This window comes from Nicotiana tabacum, chromosome 4 (genome assembly GCF_000715075.1).
Source record: "Nicotiana tabacum cultivar K326 chromosome 4, ASM71507v2, whole genome shotgun sequence".
NCBI classification, from domain to species: domain Eukaryota; kingdom Viridiplantae; phylum Streptophyta; class Magnoliopsida; order Solanales; family Solanaceae; genus Nicotiana; species Nicotiana tabacum.
In genome coordinates, this window is record NC_134083.1 from 13,673,886 (window position 1) to 13,687,344 (window position 13,459).

The following is a 13,459-nucleotide window of genomic DNA, read 5'->3' on the forward strand; positions in this document are numbered from 1 at the left end:
TGGGAGAACATGGCAGTTACATTTGACCCAAAGTTTCAGTAAAACTCATGAACGTAACTTGTGATGACTTTCATCGACTTTTGTTCCACCACTCGCTTGACTTCAAAACAACACACGACTATCATACAACTAACATAACTCATAAAATAACCTCCTTATCAATTTAAACACCCTGGTCTCACTCCAAAAGTACATGTTATAACATTCCCAATTTGTCGACGTTCGACAAAACATTATTTATTTTTCAATTCCTTTAGCTTCTGAACCTTCCAACCATCTTTGTACTTGTTATTCATGATCTTCAATATTTGTAACCTCTGTGGTAATATGATTAACTTACTTTATAAACTTTTCAAATATGATTTCATTTTTGAGCTTACATCAATTGACTTACGACGTACTCGTACGTACGAAAACATGGGTTGTAACATAAGCCTATGATGAAATCCATAATAATCACTTCCCATTTCCAAGTCGGAATCTCTATAGCCTGTAATAATCCACCGGGTTTCTGTTTCTCAATCTTAACCTGCTGATAATTAGGGCACTGAGCAACAAACTCTGCTATATCCTTCTTCATTCCGTCCCACCAGTATCTTTCCCTGATATCATGATACATCTTCGTCTCTTCTGCATGAATAGAATAACGAGAATAGTGAGCTTCTCCCATAACCTGCTGACATAAACTTGCCACGTTTGAACACATAATCGACCTCGATATCTGAGAACTCCATCTCCTGTAATCTCAAATGGTATATTCTCCTTTTGAGGGGATGTATCTCTGTAATGAGCTAGCACAAGATCCTCATACTGGCGTTCCTTCACTTTAGTTACTAAAGAGGATGTTGTCGTGTACTGAATAGTAACTCCGGTATCACCTGAGTCCAGCAATCGAACTCCAAAACTAGCTAGCTGATAAATCTCATGGGCTATCCCACACTTCTCTAGCTGTAAATATGACATGCTACCCATAGATCTACGGTTGAGGGAGTCGGCTACTATATTCACCTTTCCTGGATGGTATAAAACATCAACATCATAGTCTTTTAGTAGCTCCAACCATCGCCTTTGGCATACATTCAATTCTTTTTGATTGAAGATATATTGAAGGCTCTTATGATCCGTATAGATATCAACATGAATGCTATACAAATAGTGCCTCCACATATTTAGTGCATGAATCACCGCGGCTAACTCTAAATCGTGGGTTGGGTAATTCTTCTCCTGCTTTCTTAGTTATCTTTAAATATAAGCAATTACTTTTCGTGGCCATTTTGCCACTTGTTGCATGAATACATGGCTTATTTCATTGCCCACAAATACTGGAATTTCCTGTAACTCATATGATCTCAAATATCATCTTTTGAATTTTTTTTTCTTCTCGTTCATTAGTCACGATATGTACCACTTTCTTATGGAGTGCATACAATGTTGTTATGAGACTGTTGTTACAAGACCATTTCTTCCTTATGTCACTATGCTTAAGTTGAAGCCTTCTTCCTTTATCCCCCAGCTAGTCTTTATTTGTAGTACTTAAGAGAGACCCTTTTGTCTTCTGTAAAGTTGCGAGCTTATTACATCGTATACCCGAAAGGATTTTTGACGTTCTTACTCGCCTATAATTATCCTTAATTACTTACCTCCACGCCTTTATGCTCGTAAGGTTGATTCTATACTAAATATTTTGACTGACTTCTCAGTGGCACCATATTTTTTTCGTAACACTTATACGGTACCTTTAACAACCCCAACTCCTATCTGAATATTTCTCAAGGATTACGATGTCATCATATTTGCGAGACTGAATTCCCTATGTTGGGTTTCGCTATGTTTATCTTGCACAACCTGCTGATTTGTCGGTACCCTCTTGTTTAGGCATGGCTAGGCTCTTCCTAAATCAACTACTAACTACACGTTAGTCCATTATCATATCTTATTCTGCGTAATGCCTCTTGGGTTATATCATTTGTCTTAACTTACCCCACATACTGGCTCCTTATGTATCAAGTGTTCATTTGCATTTATATATCAATAACATCTAGTGATGGAACCCTTACTGCCTCTCTATGTCGTCATGCTTAGAAAATGTTCTGGAGTCGTATCATATCCGTAGGATTTGAATAAATGAAATCTTATTTCTTTCGCTTTTATACCATATTCTTCCTTTACTATTCCATAGTTACCTTAACCATATAACTCCGACTTAATACCATATCACACCATCTTCCCCCTTTAGGGGAGTACTAACATTTATTGCTATGAAGATTTACCTATAAATGTTTCACCTCTTCATATTTGGTGTCTTTTCACATCTTCACGGACTCTTACTTGCCTTGTGGTAACCCTTCTGTACCAGGGATAATTTAATTTCTTACACACAAAGGTGACACCTAGTGTAACTGTCACACTTAGTCCCTTAGCTTAACTCTGCTCACAACGCTTGTTTTAGGGAAGCGTCTTCCTGAATGACATTTAAAGGCTATTCTTCTGTTGTCCATTCAATTATCGTCGCAATGCGACCTCTGAAATTCTCACGATGACAACTATTATCAAATCCTTCGATCCCGAATTCATGTTCAGTTTATTGTATTCACTAGCCCATACTAATTTCTATTACTCCGAGGTCTAACTTTTCCTTCTGGTAATCATGTATGAGTCACCAACTCATTTCTTGAAATTGGGACATGACTTTATGGCTTATACTCTTTTATTGTCTCAAGGATTGTGACTTCTTGTCTTTTCCTTCACTTGACTATGGAATCTATAGTCCTGTCATATTTTGATGTACCGTTATCATCCATTTATCACATCTTACTCATAATGCTTCATTTACTTTCTTCTTATTCTCCTACTAATATTTCTGTCTATCACATTACTATGAAAACTTCTTCAAAATGTTCCTTCACTTTTAGCTCCACTTGCTTCATCTCACTGGCTCTTCGGAATGCCTAACATTCTCTTTTTACTAGGGACGAGAGCCATACAAAGGTAAATATTTATCCCTTCTAGGATTCCAATGCCAATCTTCTGAAATTTCTGAACATTCTAGTATTCATATCTGATTGTACTATTCTAGAGTGTACCATCTGGGTGTCTCACAAGGAGAACCATTACCATGTTTGCAATATCCCTCGGAAATGTGAGCTAATGATAACAATCCATCCAAAAATTTGGGTCACTCTAACCACGGCTGGACGCTGATATCCCACCCTTCTCTTAAATTATATTTGTTAGCTCTCATAGGACATAATTGAGATAGGTATGACCAATTGTATATATCTCTGTTATTGTTGAAAGTAACTCCGAATGTTTATATTTCTCTGCCTGAATTGTAAATACAGATAATCTTCACTAACTGGGTACCTCATATCCTTCTTCACCTAGCTTCTTCTACTTGTTGAAACTTGTATCTACCTTCTGATTCTCTCGTTACTTTTTACCATAGGGGTAGATAAATATTCATGCCTTAGGGATCCTTATCAAGAGGCTCACACGTCGTAGTACACACATATCTACTAAAGGCCTTACATTTACTCATCATAAGCATGACACAAAATCGAGTTCCTCTGACTCAACTCTTCCACAGCCACATTCAATCTCTTACCAACTGTCGTTCTGAAAGTAGATGTCGCTGTATAACGAATAAAATATAATTTAGGAATTTGAATTTCTTACAACTGAGCTCTACCATACGATCTAGAATAAGAAGAAAGAGTGACAGTCCTAAATGTCATGTAGCCTCCTGCTTATAAGTGTGGTGCAAAACACACCTATAAACAAGACTCTACTAGACACGGCTTGTAGACTCCCTAGGACAGAACTGCTCTGGTACCACTTCTGTCACGACCCAAACAGATGGGCCTACGACGGGCACCCGGTGGCCCCCGCCATACCAATCAATATATATTCAAATCATACTGACCAAATAGGCAACTCCGGAGCAAGTGGAGTGCACAAACACCTTCTGCTGAGCTGATAGCCTACTAGGAGAACTCTCAACCTGTCTATCGGGACCTGCGTGCATGAAACACAGCGTCCCCAGGCAAAAGGGACATCAGCACAAATAATGTACCGAGTATGTAAGGAATGAAAATCAGTAAATAATAGACATGAGAGAAACATGGAGTAAAGAACTCAACCTGTAATTCTGAATAGCTTTGTGAATCATGAAAATTTATAATGTCATGCATGTGCCTATAAATGTCATACCATGCATAGGTATATGCGTATATAACATCATCAAGCTTCTAAGGGCATCCCATTATATCATCTCAGCCACTGTGGGCAAAATCATCAACGTATACCTGCTGATCACGTGGTGGTGCGTATATAACGCCTTAACCTTTTTCCATATCCCATATACATATAATATACGCGTATATAACGCCTTCTGGTCTTGGTTCAATGTACATGTATAAATGCATGAAATGCATAAGAAATACGTTAATAAGATTTCTGGAATATCATAAAATCAATATGCCTTTCGGACAAACTTTATCAAATACGTATTTTTCTGAGACCCATAAATAGAGGATATAATAATAATTCACATAGGTAATCAAGAATATAGATACCCCTAGTATTTCTATTAATAGATTCATTTATGAAAGTTGCGTATTTTGTTCGTTTCGTATGTATCATTTGGATCATGCCAAAAAGAAAGAATGGATAGCCTTTACATACCTTAACTCCGTTGAGTCCTTAATACCTTCCAAGAAATTTTTCAAACAACTCAATCCAATCTACCACAGCATTAGGAGATTTAAAATTAGTGTTGAGTAAATGCTAAGTCCACAACTTAAACTAGTAGCTCGTTTACGTAAATTTGGGCAGCATCTCCCCTGTAACTAGGCCCTCCTCCAATACCATATACCAACAACAATAAGAACACAACAATAATAACATATAAGCATCATTTTCCAACCTTATCTCCATCACAATATACCACAAAATAGCCCACACACCCTAATCACTTCATACATAAAACGACAACCAAAGTAGTGTCAAACAACAAAAATAATGTAACGACGAACGACCAGACCACCATTCTGTCATTATATGGTATTTCTCCACACCATTTATCCTCAAAAACTCCATTAAATTATAGAAAAATATACAGCCCAAAGGCAACACGAAACAACCCATAAAACAGTCCACTACAAATCAAATAACTCGAACTCACGACTTTCGATCATCGTCCCGTAAGTTTTAACTATTAGGAAATGAATTTATCAATATTCCTTGATATTTAAAAACTTAAATACAGAAAGTACACGTTTTCTTAACTATGAAGTACCTTCCAAAACTCAAACCACAAAGAAAAAAAGAGGCGATATAGCGATACTTACATCGTAGGGATCGTTTTAATATTATCGCTTCTTGATTCCGTGCCCGGGATGATATTATTATTTGAAGCTCTTATAGAGAGATTAAGAGTAAAGTTAGGGGTGTTATTTGGGCGAGCTCTCTGGAAAACTGTAGAAAGAGACGAGATGGGATGTAAATATCCCAATTATTTTAAAAGTCATAAAGGTGCTACTTGGTACCCTATGATTGGCCCTTCTTTCAATACTTATAACTTTTTATCCAGGTGTCAAATAAATAAACGATTAAGTGCGTTGAAAACTACATTCCAATACCTTCAATTTTATATATAATATGTCCCAAAAAGACCTCATATAGTACACGAAATATATTTCTCAAAAAGCTCTGTTACATGACAAATCCTTAGCCGGTATTTCCGCAACTTTAATCCGATTTTTCTTAAACTTCATATTTTCTATCCAAACATCATATATAGCTATATTATGATTCTAAAATTATTTAAATAATGATTAACAAGTATCATATTTATTACATCACCTTGGGACGCACATGGTGTAGCAATAGTGAGCAGGAAGGCCTTGACTATACATAAACCTTTTTACCTGTAGCTAAGATGGTCACAGTAAGATCCATTGTTGCTCCTGCTGCCTCTATGAATTGGATCATCTGTCAGATGGATGTCCATAATGCTTTTTTGAATGGTGATCTGTTAGAAAAAGTCTACATGAATATTCCTCAGGGGTTTGCTAGATAGGGGGAGACTATGAAGATCTGCAAACTCAACAAGTCATTATATGGCCTTAAACATACTCCTAGACAATGGAACAAAAAGCTGACAGAGGCTTTGGTCCATATGAGATTTCAGGAGAGTCACTATGACTATTCTCTTTTCACCAAGAAGACCAATGGTAATATAACAGTGGTGTTAGTCTATGTAGATGACTTACTAATTACAGGCAGTAGTCAATATATTCTACATAAAACCAGAGATGATTTGCAAACCAAATTCAAGATGGACGTCGGTCAGTTCGGTCGGTTATTATGAAAGTACGGTTCGTTTTATCGATTTTTGGTTATGTAATATTAATAACTAAATCAAATAAAAGTATTTACGGTTCGGTGCGGTTTTTTCAAGGTTTGGTTTGGTTATTTTCGGTTATTAACGGTTCAAGATTTTTATATCTTGGATTTACTTCTGGTGGTCATAAACTTCCAGTCCAGTGGTTATTCTTTCACTGTTTTGGTCATAAACTTCCAGTTCTTTCACCGTTGTTCCGTGTAAACTTCCAGTTCTGGTGCCAGAATAACTATAAGTTCTCTTTTCAATTACAAGTGATAATAACTAGATAAGTACGAAAAGGGTCCGACTCATAAGATTGAGTTCTGTTATATATACAGTGAAAAAGGCTCCAACACAAAAACTGAGCATTATTATGACTCATGAACTTTACCATCAAAGCAAATCTAAGATGTATAAATAGTTCAAATGATAAGTCTCCAGAGACTATTAACAAACAATGTCCACCATGGCCTTAGCAATTTCCAATTGTCCATGTCAAAAAGCAGCTCTGGTCAAAACAAAACTAGACCATCTACTGATCTAAAATGATGAAAATGAAGCAAGCAAGTATTCTTCAGAAAATAAAAATAAAAATTGATACTTTTGTTTTCAATTATGGAATTCATGAATGCCTAAAAAGTGAACATTGGATATAGAAATACAGAACTCAGAATAAGGAGGTAACCACTAACCTTAGGAAGAAAAATGAGCGACGAGCTGAGGAAGAAGGCGTCACAGCAGTTAGCAGTCGGGCGTCGGCATCAGCAGTCGCACAGAGGTGAGAGGACTAGAAGAGGAACCCTAATTTTTGATTTCTAAGGAAGGTAATAACTTAAGTCACTAAGTGAGTAAGTTTTAGGTTAGGCTTCAGATAGGTTTGGGTAAATTAGGTGGGCTTCAGATGGGTATTGGACTATTGGGCTTCAGATGGGTAATAAGTTTTAAACTCTCAAAAGAACCCATATGTTCAAACCTATTTTTCTCAACTAATACCCAAAATTTTGGTTTTTTGGTTTAACCGAAAATCGAAACACCAAAATCGTAAACCGCACCGAAAAACCAAAATTTAATAATTTAAAAACTGTGCACTGACCGAATAACCGATTAAACTGAAACCGAAAAAATTAAAATTCACGATTCGGCGGATTTTTTCGGTTCGGACGGTATTATGCCCAACCCTAAGTTAAAGTTCTTCCTTGGGATTGAGTTTGCAAGATCAAGTAAAGGTATTGTGATGTGTCAAAGGAAATATGCCCTAGAACTAATAGTTGAAGCTGGACTTGGAGGAGCTAAGCCAGTTAGTACACCTTTAGAACTTAACCACATGCTGACATCTGAGGAGTATGATAAGCACACACAAAGCAGCAACAAGGATGAAAATCTCAAGGATGCATGCCCTTATCAGAGGCTAGTAGGCAGCTGCTCTATCTCACCATGACCAGACCAGACCTGGCGTTTACAGTTCAAGTACTGAGTAAATACATGCACAGCCCAAAGGTTTCTCACACTACAAGAAAAATGCTAATTACATGGAAATGTTACATCGGGATTTTATTCGTAGATAATACCTGCGAATTTTTATGAGAAAAATTAAAATTCCTAAATTTAAAATATTTTACCTGTGAAAAATATTTTTCCAGAAAAATCATAGGTATATTTTCTGAGAAATTACCTGGGAAAATTAATCGGCAAGTACATATCTGTAGGAAAATTCGTAGGTAAACAAATGAAGAAAATGGAAAAAGTTTCCTATGATAATCCGTTGGAAAATCCCCAGGTTGAGCTACATGCAAATTTACTTGGGGATATTTTTTTGGAGATTTACCTGGGGATTTGCTTATTTGGGGAATTACATGGGGATGTTGTTGCTAAGGATTTAGCTAGAGATTTTTGCTGGGGAATTTACCTGGGGATTGTCTTAGCTAGGGAACTACTAAAGATGTTGTTGTTACGGATTCAGCTAAGGATAATTTTCTGGGGATTAACTTGGGGGTTTTCTTATTTGAAAAATTACATGGGCATTTTAGTAATATAATTTTTGCTACAAACTTTTTCTTGGTGATATAGTTGGGGATTTTCTTACCTTAAGATTTATCTCATATTTTGATTGGGGATTTTTGTTCTCGGGATTTAGATAGAAATTTTATTATTGTTGATTTAATTAGATATCTAACATCTGAGAGTTTACCTGAGGATTTTATGGATACATATTTAAGTTTGAATTTCTTTAAATACTTAAAAAAATATTATTTGAAATTTTAAAAAAATATAATTTGATAATTTTAAAATTATATTTTCTGAAAGCTACAAAAATTTGATATGTAAAACACATCCTTCAGTATTGATCTTATCTATTATATATTTGTCGATTATGTAGGTAAATATAGTTAAAATGACAACTTTATATAATACTAATAATATACATATTTCATATTGAACATTACAAGTCATTAAGCATAATATAGTCAGTCATTAATATTTTGAACAAATTCAATAACAAAATAATTATCATAAATTTAGTTATTTTAAGAATTAAAATTTTAATATGGTTGATATAAAAAGATATAACAAAACTAAAGATACGACTACATCTAGCATTTTCAGCTAATATCATCATAAAGTATACTGAATTGTGCATAATTGCACAATTTAAGTTTAATTTCTAAGCATAAAAATTTATGTTATATTTATAAACATTTATGTAACTTTTATTAATTTTGTATACTAAATTATGCATAAGTACATAATTTAAGTTTAATTTCTAAGCATTAAAAAATATATTACATTTAAAAAAAATAACTAACTTTTATTAACTTTTTATGTATGTATGTCAATTTTTCACGTGTATTTAAAATGATAAAAATTAATTATAGTATGTATAAAATGATATTAGTTTGTAAATGTCAGTATTGAAACTTAGCTAGTGTTTGACCATAGATTTCCAAATTTGTTTTGAAAAATCTGATTTGGGTGAAGTTTTGTTTGAAGATGAAAATGTCACGACCCAAAATCCTAACATGTCGTGATGGCGCATATCTCAATACTAGGCAAGCCGACAACCTCAATAAACCACAATATCTTTTAAGTTTGAAAACATAATATTTGAATTCCCACAGAAAATCTCACAAATACAGATATTAATACATTCCCAAAACCCGGTGTCACTGAGTACATGGGCATCTAAATGATAACAAAATCTGACTAATATCAATATTGTCTGAAAGTATAGAACAGTACAATAACTGAAAGAAAGAGAGTCAAGGTCAGCGGACGCCATGCAGCTACTTGATAGTCTCCGATTGATAGCACTCTGAAATCTAACAGCCGGTGTGTCCGAAAGCACCTGGATCTACACACGAGGTGCAAAGTGTAGTATGAGTACAACCAACTCAATAAGTAACAAGACTAACCTTTGGGCTGAAAGTAGTGACGAGCTCCACAGGTATAGTCCAGTATAGAAATAACGGTACAGAAATGTAGGCATGCTTTCAAGTTCGACCGTTAAACTGAGTACAAGTAAGATAGACCAATACTGCATGATATGAGGAATATGACATCTCAGTAGAAAATACCTCAGGTAAATACTGGTCACAAATCATTCGGTCACTCGATACTATTTACGGCCAATCCAGCCCAGGGATATTCCATCCTGTATATATACACACATTGATTGACAGTCAGTCACTCAGTACCGTATAAGGCTAAAAGTTAAAATGACCGGTTGGGTCATTACAGCGTATGTCTGAATCGGGTTTTGGATAACCCGGGAGCATTTTGACGCTTAATAGTAAAAATCAACTATTTGAAGGTTTAAAATTCTTTAAATTTGGTTTGGAGTAGGATTTTGAGTAATTGAAGTCCGTTTGGAATTTCGAGTATGGGAATAGTTCCGTATAGTGATTTAAGACTTGCACGTAAATTTGTGTGTCATTCCGAGTAGTTTAAGTTTATTTCGGTGCATTGGAAGTAAATTGAAGAACTTGAAATTTCTTAAGTTTGAATCAATTTGGTTTAGGGTATGATTCTTAGATTTGATATTGTTTTATGCGTTGCGAGAGTTCGAGCGAGTCTATTTTATGATTTCAAACCTGTTGGTATGTTCGGGCGGGCCCCCCAGGGATCCCGAGTGTTAACCGGACGAGGCTCGGACCAATTTTGGGAAATAGAGCAAGGACTGAAGCTCCCAGCTACTGTCATAATCACACCTGCGCTTGGACAGCCACATGTGCGAGCTCGCAGGTGCAAACGAGAGAAGCCTGCCCAGCCATCGTAGATGCGACACATTTGGCGCACTTGCGAACGCGCAGGTGTGATGGCCTTGTGTGCAGAAGCGAAAAAATGCGCAGGTGCGAAGGGATGGGCACACATGCGCTTGCGTAGAAGCGAGCACTTCTTCCGCAGGTGCGAAACCAGGAAAAGAAGGAAAATGCGCACCTGCGAGGAATTTTCACAGGTGCGAAAGCCGCATGTGCGGTACTCCTTCCGCAGGTGCGAAAAACCTGTCTGGGCAGAACCTTAAAACGGACAAAAACTCAGTCCATTTTTTTCTTTTTTCATCCATTGTTGGGCGATTTCAGAGCTCTTTGTGAGGAGTTTTCAACTATCAACTTGTAGGTAAGTTAATTCTACACCCTTTGAGTTAAATACATAGATTATGGGTAGATTATAACTAGTAAATCTTAGAAATCAAGGGTTTAGGTGAAAAACCTAGATTTTTATAAAAAATGAGATTTTGACCACGAATATAGTTATGGAATTGGGTAGAAATTATATATTTAAGTTCATGAGATTATGGGTAACATTTTCATCTGAAAATTTCCAGAATCCGAGCACGTGGGCCCGGGTGAATTTTAGAAATTTTACCATTTTGGATAAGGTAATTTATTTAATATGTAAATTTCGAATCATTTAGCATATATTAATTATTGTGTATAATATTGGATAGTTTTGGATCTTTCGGCGTCAAATCAAGAATTCAACACGACGTGGTAATCGGAAAGTGGACTTTGAGACGAGGTAAGTCTCTTGTCTAATCTTGTGATGGGGAAATTACCTCATAGGGATTAAATTGAATAATTGTTGCTAATTGCGGGGGCTACGTACGCACGAGGTGACTAGAGTTCGTGCGTAGCTACTATTAATGCTAAAGTCCTGGTAGTTTAGGACTCAAAGCATGAATTACTTATGTACATTGAACTATTTGTTTAATTAATATTAATGGATATATATGAATATATTGTGAGTTGTTAGATAAATATATTAAAGGATAAAAATCTCATATGCTTGATTTTCTGTTTAAATTAATTAATTGTTAAAAGAAATTATTCTTCCTCCCGAATTTATCTTACAATGAATATACTCTCCTTCCGGAGGTACATAAGAAAATGTCCTCCTTTCTTGTGGAGAGGGCCGAACGCCTCGACAGGATAGATGCATCTATGGATCGTGCCGCACGTCCCTCGACAGTGTATACGACACTCTGGATCGGGCAGTATGTCCTCGGCAGAAATCGTGCCTAATAATAATAATTACACGATACTTTAATAGTTATTTCAAGCTTGTGAAGCTAATTGATAAATTGGAGAATCCTTGAAATTTAATGAATTGTTATTCCTGCTTGATAAGGAATTAATTGATATTACTGTAAATGAGATTAATTGATAAATTGGAAATTATTTGAATTTAAGGAATTTTATTAATATATTGAAAATTGTTGCATTTGAAGGAATATGATTATTTTCGCTGGTTAAATAAATTATTGTAAATTATGTGAATCATGCTGATTTAGATATTCTAGTTGTATTTCAGTTATTATTATTGACCCATAGTGAGTGTCAAAGTCGACCATCTCGTCTCTACCACTTCGAGATTAGGCTTGATACTTACTGGGTACACGTTGTTTACGTACTCATACTACACTTGCTGCACTTTTTGTGCAGGACCTGAGGCAAGTACTAGTGGGGGACCTATCGTCTTACACCCACGTTATCCAGGGGCATAGTGGTGAGCTGCCTTTCTGAGCCGTTCTGCAGCTACTAGTATCTCTCATTGTATTTTTTTTATTATGTCTATTTTTATTTCAGACAGTATTTGAGGTTTTGTATAATCTACTAGATGCTCATACACTTGTGACACTAGGTCTTGGCACACACATTAGTAGAATTTGGTGTTTTATTATTTTCTCGATTTTAAATTTTGTCAATATATGCTTAATTTATTAAGTTGGCTTGCCTAGCTGTGGTGTTGGGCGCCATCACGACCTATAGGTGAAATTGGGCCGTGACAACATGGTATCAGAGCACTAGGTTCACGTAGGTCTCGCAAGTTATGAGCTGGCCTAATAGAGTCTTGCGGATCGGTACGGAGATATCTGTACTTATCTTCGAGAGGCTATAGAGTGTTAGGAAATTACATTTCTTCATATTCCATCGTGCAATTAATGTAGTTCTAAATATCCTTCTCTTATTCTCTCTCAGATGGTGAGAACGCACTCGAATAAGGTTCCAGGCCAGGGAAGAGCTACTCCCCCAGTTGCTAGAGGCCGAGGGAGGGCTCCAGCCCGTGGTAAAGAGAGAGGACGTCCCAGGACTATTCCAGTTATGCCGCCAGTGGGTCCAGTAGAGAACCCCATTGTTAAGGAACAGGATGAGGTGCCTGTGGCAGAGCCAGCTCCGGTAGATTTCACATTTGAACCGGGATTTCAGGATGTCATGGGTCGTATGCTGCGGTTCATGGACAATATGATTCAGGCTGGTTTATTTCCGGCAGACCCAGCACATCTTAGGCGGGCGGGGGAGCACAGACCCCTACCGCGCAGGCTCATGGACAGGCAGCTGCTGTATATCAGACCCATGGTGCACTACCCGTGGGTGGAGCCCAGCCAGTGGCAGTAGCTACACCTGAGCCCAGGCCAGCTGTAGTCGCCGATCCTCAGAAAGTATTGGACCGATGAACTAGACTACATCCTCCTGTCTTTGGGGGTGAGCGACATAAGGATCCACATGACTTTATTGATCGTTGCAGGGACAGACTGCACAACATGAGGATATTGGAATCTCATTGGGTTGACTTCGC